The sequence below is a fragment of the Garra rufa genome, chromosome 24 (assembly GCF_049309525.1).
Source record: "Garra rufa chromosome 24, GarRuf1.0, whole genome shotgun sequence".
In the NCBI taxonomy this organism is placed as follows: domain Eukaryota; kingdom Metazoa; phylum Chordata; class Actinopteri; order Cypriniformes; family Cyprinidae; genus Garra; species Garra rufa.
The window spans coordinates 32452321-32462900 of NC_133384.1; positions in this window are offsets into that span (position 1 = coordinate 32452321).

Sequence of the window (10580 nt, forward strand, 5' to 3'; positions counted from 1 at the left end):
CTTTAAGTGGGCAGTTCTTTTTTCTTAGTGTAAGAAGCATTTTAAAAATCTAAGGAATCTGTTTCCACTATAAAGAATCTTTTGTAGAATGGAAAGCTTCCATGGATGTTAAAGATGCCTCATAGAACCGTCCATACCAATAGAGAAGCATTATTTTTAAGAGTGTACACTTGGTCCTGAGCACATATGGGGTCCAGAATATAACAGACTAGCAATGATCTAACAACCACCCTAGCATCAATTTTTAAGGTAAGCACTAAGCAGCACTCATGTTTTCAGAAAATATAACCGTTTTCTAATCAGCCAGCTTGTTTGAGAATGCCAAAATGAGTGTGATCTTGACAATTCTGGTCTTTGTGCAAATGATAATTGTTTAGACACCCCCCCACCCCAGACCAGCCCACCCTAACCCAGCCCCCGCATCCCGCCATGTGATTGACAGCCAGAGTGCTAATGCCTCTCTCCGCTAACAGACCGACGCATCCTTCTTATTAGTTAGTCATTCCACACTATCGCACCCAGAATCTCTATCTGTCATTTCACAATTTAGCCCCCCGATGCATATGCACAGCGCCCAGACCAGCGCTCTCATCTCTTACATTTATACAACAGCAGAAATTAACAAATGTATTCCTGTCTTCTCTCTCCCCCTTCTTTTATTAGTATTACTTTATCCCGTGTGTTATTTTGTCTTTTCCGCCGTGGTGTGTCATGATGCATTTGCATAGAGGATGTTTTGGGATTTTAGCTTGGGGGGAAAATATATTTACATGTTATGACCTGAATTCAGTTTATTTTTATTCTATATTGTGACTTTTTATGAGAAACTATGATTTGAAATAACTAATAGCAACTAGTATGAACCGAGTATTAGTACAAGAGACAAATATATGAGGCCCCATTCAAAAGTTTGGGGGTTGTATTTTTTATGTTTTGGAATGATGCGTCTTATGCTCACTAAGGCTGCATTTATTTGACCAAAAATACAGTAAAAATAGCAATACTGTGAAATTTTATTACAATTCAAAATTGCAGTTTTCTAAATATTTGAATATATATGTCTTTGGACCACAAAACCAGTCATGAAGGTCATTTAAAAAAAAAAATTATATCATCTCTGATGTAAAAGATGAATAAATAAGCTTTCCATTTTGTTAGGATATGACAATATTTGGCCAAGATCTGAAAATCTGGAATCTGAGGGTGCAAAAAATCAAAATACAGAAAAAAAAATCACCTTTAAAGTTGTCCAAACGAAGATCTTAGCAATGCATATTACTAATCAAAATATATTTAGGGTATAAAATTGACAAAATATCTTCATGGAACATGATCTGTACTTAATATCCTAATGATTTTTGGCCATAAAAGAAAAATCGCTAATTTTGACTCATACAATGTTTTGTTGCCTATTGCTACAAATATACCTGTGTTACTTAAGTTTTTTTTATCCAGGGTCACATTTGAAATTTTATTTATTCCTGTGATGCAAAGCTGAAGTTTTAGTATCATTATTCCAGTCTTCAGAGTCACATGATCCTTCAGAAATCATTGTAAAATGCTGATTTATTTTCATTTCTTATCATTACTAGAATACTAGAATGAAAAAAGTTGTGCTGCTTAATATTTTTTTGTAAACTGTTATTTTTTAAATGCATTTTTAATGCAATTGAATGCATTTTGCTCAATAAAAATGAATTATTTATTTAAAAAATCTTACTGACCCCAACCATTTGAATGGTAGTGCATAAGTAATGGTGTTACTGAAATGCTCAAATATAAAAAGATCATATGACCCCATGATCATATGATCATGCATGAACCCATGAATAATGTGATGTCAAGTAAAATATTTATTACATACATAATGAGCACAAAAAGTATTATTGTAGCTTCATAAAATTAAAGTTGAACCACTGATGTCACATGGCATTTTAATGCATTTTGCTCAATAAAAGGATTTATTTACTTTTTTATAAAAATCTTTCTGACATCAAACACTTGAATAGTACTGCATGTAGTGGTGTTGCTTAGGCTGAAGATCCCCTGCATGAACCCATAAATACTGTGATTTCAAGTGAAATTATTTTTACTTATATAATGGTCAAAAGTACTAGTATTTTTATAATAGACTAATATACTAGTCTTCGATATGCTGTAACATTTACCCAGCTCTGTTAGCATAAATAGGACTAAACTGAATGTCAAGTCAATCAAGGTTTTTTTCCCTTCCTTAGCAGTTTATATGGACCGTGCAATGTATAGAACAAAATGTGTGAAATTATGCAAATGAATACGCAAATGTCAAACCAAAACGTCATCTAAGCTGATGGGAAATTATGAAGAAACTTTATGCGAATGTGCAAACAAGTGCTGGGTAAATGGACTTGGAATTGAGTTACATTTTCAATGTGAGTTTAAAAATACATTTTAACCACTAAACTTGACTCTTTCAGGAGACAACAGGCCCTGTATATCGGCTATAACCGAGCGGAAGCAGAAGCCGAGGAACGGCAGCTGTCCGAATCAAAAGCTCAACTGTACAAGTTTGCAGCCGCCGAGGAGGAAAAAAAACTAGTTGCAGAAGAAGACAAACTTCTGGAGGATGACAACGGCACAAAAGTTGTACTGTTGGGCGTGAGTGGTGTGGTGTCGCCCGGTGCCAGTTATCAGGGCACTGATGGTAGTCAGGCACACGGCCCCCTCTGTTCCCCTGGCTGATTTGAATAGACAGCGTTTTCCATTGTGTTCTCCATCAAAACAGAGGACAAAGTTAGTCAGCAAGTTACATAGCTCTTCCCCGCATTCAGATTCCTCAAGCCTCTTTTGTATGGCTGCCGCCGGACCTGCCCGGGCTGCCAGAGGTACGTAAGCCGCCGTGTTTTTCTCCTTCGCAGACACTAATAATTCGATCATTAGCCACGTGTGCTGTCGTGAGTACGGCTTTTATCTGATCTCTCCGACTAAAGTGCTTCCTTGCGAATTCCTGGCACTTTCGTGAAATTACCTGAAGGCAAACGCTACAGATTTATACAAGTTATTTACAACAGGAGCCCAGCCGCTGCTCCGGAAACTAGGCTGCAGATCAAAGGATTGTTTTGATGTCTGCTTAGCATATTTGTTTAACCTAGCCAGTGATTCTGCAAAGTGCACAAGCTTTTTGGTGATATGCAGAGTACCCTTTATCCCTCTTTCTCTTGTGTTAGCTCCGGATTTAAGTACTTTCTGTATTTAGGAGACAACTGGATTTGCCAGCTTTTGAAATTTAGTTGCCCACTGCTTGCAGTCTTGGCACTCTGAAATAGATAACTAGGTATGTAGCAGAGCTAATCCTGATCGGCCTTGTAATAGTATTTGTGGACTACACGGCACCCAATTAGGGCATAATGTGTTATTTTTGTTTCTGCTAAGTTGGATTAAATATGAAAATGTGGTTGTTTTTCCCTCTCTTGGAGAATGTTTACTTTTTAATCTGCATATTTATTTTTCCCGCTCCCCTCGCATATCACCCCCCTTCCCGTCCTCGTTTTTCCGTTCCCGGCCAAATTCGGGCAAGCTGCATTCAGTTAGCCGAGCGTCAATCGAGATGGCATAAGTGGGGAAACGCTCTATGACAAATAGCCACGGAGAAGAGAAAAAAAGAAAAAAACTACGCACGCACAATCGCGTAATTCTCCGTTACTCCAGGTTGGCGAGATGAGCGTAGGTTTAGTGGAAGCAGAAAGAGAAAAGGGGTAGATGGCTCACAAGAGGGATAAACCTGGAGAGTCATGCTGCAAATGTGTTTTACAGAAACACAATGAAAAGAGGGGACAAAGCCATTGTGCCAAACTCCTTTGGAAAATGGCAAAGCAGCTCTCCAAGGTCCAGGACCATGGAGAAGCCGGATGAGCCTTCGGAAGCGGCGGAGGAGGCGAGTCTTTCCAACTGCACCTGCCCAAGAAAGGCGAGGAGTGACCGGCGTAACCCACCTTTTCCCGACGCTTCCTTGCCGTTATTGACCGTGACATGTTTTTTGGATGCGTTCGGAGGCCCGTTTCTCCTGGTAAACACACAAACAGCATTGTTAGCGGCGAGAATTCCTTTTGAAAGAAAGTGTTTCCCTAATGATAGGGCCCTGCCAACAAAAAAAAAACGAAAACGAGAAAGGCAGAGAGAGAGAGAGAGAGAGAGACAAAGCCTGAAAAAAATGGGAAAGCACAAAAACAGTCACAGGTGCTTGGGAAAAGAGAAAACATAGTGAATGGTCACTGAAGTCCCCCAGGAGGCCTTTCAGCGGAAGCCAGTGCGGTGGGTGGACTTTGTGACAAGGACGTTTGTCGCGAGCCAGGTGGAGCAGTTTACCGCGCGCGCTTCTGTAAGCCGCATTCACATGTTAATGCAGCTGCGATGTAACTTTTATTTGTCTCAGCCTGGTGCCGAGAGCAATAATTATAGAGCACTTTTGCCAGCGTTAAGACCGACAACAGAGGATCAAGCGAATGTATCATTCCCAAATGGATGAATATGGATGTTATGAATATAAGAGTGTGCTTGCTGTTGATGATATATTTTAAAGCTGTTTATGAGGAAACATTTATTCAGCCAGCACCGCTGTTTACCACTTTGCCTTCATCTGAGTAGTATTGTATTAACGTCGGCTAGCGTTGCGTTAACGTCAGCTCAAACGCCAGTTGGCAAGTGTCAAATAGTTTAGCATTGGCTAAAGCTAACAATGAGGGTGTGCGTGTGTGCCGATCAAATCGGTGAATACACCTTGCAAAAACACCTGGCAAAATGTGTGTTGTTATGATGCATGAATAGTCTTTTACTTGTAAGGGTCCTGAAGTCATAAATGATTGTATTTTTTGGAATCATCTAGTTTTAATCATGAATAAATCTCAGATCTCTAAGCTAAATTAAAGAATTAAGGCATGCTGCTGTAAACATAACCGGCGGTAACACTTAGGGGGATAGTTTACGTAAAATTAAAATTCTGTCATTAATTACTCACCCTCATATTGTTCCAAACTGGTAAGATCTTCGTTCATCTTCAGAACACAAATTGAGATATTTTTGATGAAGTCAGCGATGCAACCGACACATTCAAGGCCTGGAAAGGTAGGATGGACATTGTTAAAATAGTCCATGTGACATCAGTAGTTCAACCGTAATTTTATGAAGCTACGAGAATACTTTTTGTGCTCAAACTACTTTATTCAACAATTTCTTTTCTTCGATTGTGCATTTAAGAGAGTACCAAAACATGCGTGTCTTCGTAAACATGTGTGAAGATTTCGATAGAAAGGATGACTTGCAATTATTTCTCCAACCAGAATATACAGACAATGAACTAAGAGAGATTCTACATCAGAACACACCTTGAAAGAGAAGAAATTGTTGAATAAATTTGTTATTTTTGTTTTCTTTGTGCACCAAAAGTATTCTTGTAGCTTCATAACATTACAGTTGAACCACTGATGCCACATGAACTATTTTAATGATGTCCTTACCACCTTTCTGGGCCTTGAACATGTCAGTTGCATTGATGTCTATGCAGGGTCAGAAAGCTCTTGGATTTTTAATCAAAAGTATCCTCATTTGTGATGAACAAACGTCTTACGGATTTGGAACGACTTGAGGGTGAGTAATGGGTAAACTATCTCTTTGCTTATTAGCATGCATATTACTAGCATATTTGCTGTTTATTAGTATTCATAAAGCACATATTAATATTCTAGATCCCTTAACCCTACCCAATACTGAAACATAACTACTCAAAAGGTCAAAAGTTTACATCCCCCTTTCAGAATCTGCAAAATGTTCATTACTTTACCAAAATAAGCGGAGTCTTAAAAAATGCATGTTATTGTTTATTAAGTACTGACCTTAATAAGATATTTCACATCAAAGATGTTTGCATATAGTCCACAAGATAAAATAATAGTTGAATTCATAAAAATGACATCCCATGACATCAAAAGTTTACATCCCCTTGATTCTTAATACTGTGTTGTTACCTGAATTATCCACAGCTGCGTTTTGTTTAGTAATAGTTGTTCATGAGTTTCTTGTTTGTCCTGAACAGTTAAACTGCCTGCAGTTCTTCAGAAAAATCCTTCAGGTCCCACAAATTATTTGGTTTCCCTTTGCAACAATGACTGTATGATTTTGAGATCCATCTTTTCACACTGAGGACAACTGAGGGACTCATATGCAACTATTACATTCCAGAAGGAAACACGACGCATTAAAAAATATGATATTCAGGCAAGAAAATAAGAAAAATGTACACATCCCCATTATGTTCCCCAGCTTTTAATGCATTGTTTTTCCTTCTGAAGCATCAGTGAGCATTTAAACCTTCTGTAATAGTTGTATATGAGTCCCTCAGTTGTCCTCAGTGTGAAAAGATGGATCTCAAAATTATACAGTCATTGCTGCAAAGGGTTCAAATACACAAAAATACTGAAAAAACCCCAAAAACAAATAATTTGTGGGACCTGAAGGATTTTTCTAAAGAACCACAGGCAGTTTAACTGTTCAGGACAAATAAGGGACTCATGAACAACTATCATTAAACAGAAAACACAACTGTGGATCATTCACGTAACAAAACAGTATTAAGAATCAAGGGGATGTAAAAAAATGATTCCTCTTATTTTGGTAAAAAAAATTAACATTTTGCAGATTCTGAAAGGGGGATGTAAACTTTTGACCCCAGCTGTCCCTACTATCAATATGCAACAAATTTGAGTTTGAGGAAAAACATGTGTTCCCTAATCTAGTGTTACCAAATAACCTTTAATATTAAAAGTGCACTATTAGAGATGGAATAGAACTAAACATCCACTTTGTACACTGCAAAAAAATGCTTTTCTATCTTAGATTTTTTGTCTTGTTTCCAGACAAAATATCTAAAAATTCTTAAATCAAGAAGGATTTTCTAGATGAGTAAAAATCATTTTCTTGTTTTCAGAAAAAACAAGTCAAAATTAAGTGAGTTTTTGCTTAGAACAAGCAAAATAATCTGCCAATGGGGTAAGCAAAAAAAATCTTATTTCAAACAGACAAAACAAGATTATTTTGCTTACCTCATTGGCAGATTATTTTGCTTGTTTTAAGCAAAAATGCACTTAATTTAGATTTTTTTTTTTTTTTTTTTTTGAATACAAGACAATAATTTGTACTCGTCTTGAAAATGCTTCTTGATTTAAGAATTTTTAGATATTTTGGCTGGAAACAAGACAAAAAAATCTAAGCTAGAAAAGCATTTTTTGCAGTGTATGACAAATGCAAGGTACCATTTATTTTTGTTTATGCATCTGATAGCTAATATGCAAAAATTTCAGCTTTTTCAGGTTTATTTCAGCTTTTTTAAACAAAAAAAATGCATACTCTCTTTGTTTTGACTCATTCAAGCTTAAAAAGAACATGTTTCTCACTTCAGAATGAATCACTATTAAGTAAAATGTCGAATAGATTATGCAAACAATAAGTAACTTGCTTTTCCATCAGTGCTATATACATCAGTTTTTACCTTATTGCAATACCGTAGCAAAATATGTTTATGCAGTAAGCATACACCTCAGATAGATAGATAGATAGATAGATAGATATAGATATAGATATAGATAGAAATGATGTTCACTGTTACTGGTGCTTCTGAGGAACAAGTTCACACAAATGACTGAAGAAGTATGACCACCTGACCACCATCCATCTTTTATTTTTCCCGTTGCATTTTATAGTCAAACTTTCTTTGGCTTCTGTTCTGAAGTGGCTGGATCCACCGCAGCATATGTCCCTCCTATCACCTGGTTTGTACGTTTCTCAGAGGTCTTTCTGGTGGCTCTGGGGAGGCCTGATTCAATGCCCGGCTATCTGCTCTGCATAAATAGCAACAAAGCCATTGTCATCTGCACCTTTTGGATTGCCTTTCCGAGCCTATTGAAACTGGCTGTCCCCTGAGACAATGCTCCAGTCATTGCCATCACCCTGCATTACCAATTGTTCTGTGCTTTCAGGAGAGTTGCCTGGCTAAATCCAGGAAAGGATGGCAAAAAAAAGTGAACTGAGACCAGACAAACCTTGTTCTGTCAGGAAAAGATAATTCCTGAGGATTTAATAAACTGGACTATGGGTGGACTTTTTTTTAAACCCAAGTTTAAACTTTTGTCGTGGAAATGAAAATGTACAATTTAGCAAGAAGAGCATTAGCTGTTAGAGCAACGTGTTTGCAGGTCTAATGGGAAAATGATATATATGTGACCCTGGACCACAAAACCAGTCTTAAGTAGCCAAAAATACATTGTATGGGTCAAAATTATCAATTTTTCTTTTATGCCAAAAATCATTAGGTTATTAAGTAGATCAGGTTCCATGAAGATATTTTGTACATTTCCTACTGTATATATATCAAAACTTAATTTTTGATTAGTAATATGCATTGCTAAGAACTTCATTTGGACAACTTTAAAGGCGATTTTCTCTGTATTTAGATTTTTTTGCAACCTCAGATTCCAGATTTTCAAATAGTTGTATCTCGGCCAAATATTGTCCTATCCTAACAAAACATACATCAATGGAAAGCTGTTTTTAAAATTATTTTTAACTTTCAGATGATTGATTTAAAAAAATTGACCCTTATGACCGGTTTTGTGGTCCAGGGTCACATATATATATATAATTTTTTAACATGTTTGTGTGTGAGAGAGAGAATATATATTATTTTTGATTAGTTTGTTTTGAAGTTGTTTATGTATTTAGTGCATGTATTTAGAAAATTGTTCATTTTACTTTTTATATGACGTTAAAGTGTTTTAATAATGAGATTATATGTCATTTTAATGGTATATTTTCTCATAATATTTTTAATCAGATTTTTAAAATATATTTTCTTTCTACATTATATTTCTAATATTTTTTTGCAATTTGTACTTAATATATTTTCTCATAATAACAAGAAGCTAATATAAACTATGATTTTACCAATATTATCTAATTGTGACGGTAAAATTACATAATATGTTGTTATTACAAGAAAATATATTGTTTTAACAATAAAATATATTATTTAAATGATATAACCTTTATTACTTATTACCACCATCTTAAACAAATGTAAAAAAAAAATGATTTTCTGATTCTAAAAACATTTATCTAAAAACTCATCCCATCTGCCATTGGTTGGACAAACAAATAGTCCTGCCCCCAAAGCCACCCCATTGGTTGAAACAGTGTAGCTGTGATTCTTAAGGTACAGCCATAGTTTTTTTTTTTCATTAAATTACTGAATTTGTGGCTGGGTTCATCTTCTAATAATTTTGCATGTTGTTGTTCCTTGGTAGTTTTTTTGTAATATTATGACCCATGTCAAGTCAGTTTAGAACCATTGATTACAAAATGCCACCATCTTTAACCCAATGATTACTGTTTATACTATGCTTCTTGTGAGCTTGATCAGCTTCTCGAGTGCCATACTGTTATGACGTGCTCTACAAAGCGTGCACAATCCAGTTTGCCAACACGAAAGTTACTCGCCTGACATCCTTTAAAATGGAATATTTACAAAACTGCAAAAAAGTGATGCCCTATAGTGTTTCTCCAGTTTTAAGCCTGTTTGGGAGATGCGATTGAGCCATCCAGCAGTGTGAAATCGTATCCGGTCCTGGTTCTGTAATCATTCTCTTAGACTCTTGTTAAATGGTTTACTTGCCACTTTTGGCGGCATTTGCTGAAGATAGCAAAGGCATAAAGACTGGCCTTGATCGGATTAACCATGCAACAGCATGATGTAACTCTTTGTTTGTGTGGTATGTGTTCTATGTATGTCACATACGCACTAAACTCACAATTTATGCCGCTTATGACCAGTGCGCGAAAAGCCAGAGAGTTGCTTAGCAGATGCAGTGTTTCCATGGGTCTCTGAGCTCGGGATTACCGATATCTGCCAATATATGACTAGTCATACTGAAAAAGAAGGTTGTTGATTAATGCATTCAGAATGCAAAATGACATTTTTTAATGTCATTTTTTTACATGCTGGATTTTAGATTTTGATGCACAAAATCCTCAATTTAACTGCACTGTATGGCACATATGAGCTAGTGTTATTTTAATATTATTTATATACTATAACAGTTTTTATTGATGTTTTGAATTTGCCTTTTTCATATTAGTGTTTTTTTTCAGTATTATTTATACTCTGTAACAGGTTTTATTAATATTTAGAATGATTTTTATTTCATATTTTCCTTTTTGTATTACATATTTATTTCTATTATATTTTTAAAAAATATTTTTATATATCCAATTTTCATTTGTTTATTTTTTTGTAATTTATGGCTTTTGTTATTTACACACACACACACACACACACACACACACACACACACACACACACACACACATATACATACGTGTGTGTGTTGTTTAATTTTATTTATTTTCTATTATATGTTTTTATATTTTTGAATAATAATTTTTCAGTGTTTTTTTAGTTTTTCTTCATCATTTTTGTGAACACACCCACATCTATCTATCTATCTATCTATCTATCTATCTATCTATCTATCTATCTATCTATCTATCTATCTATC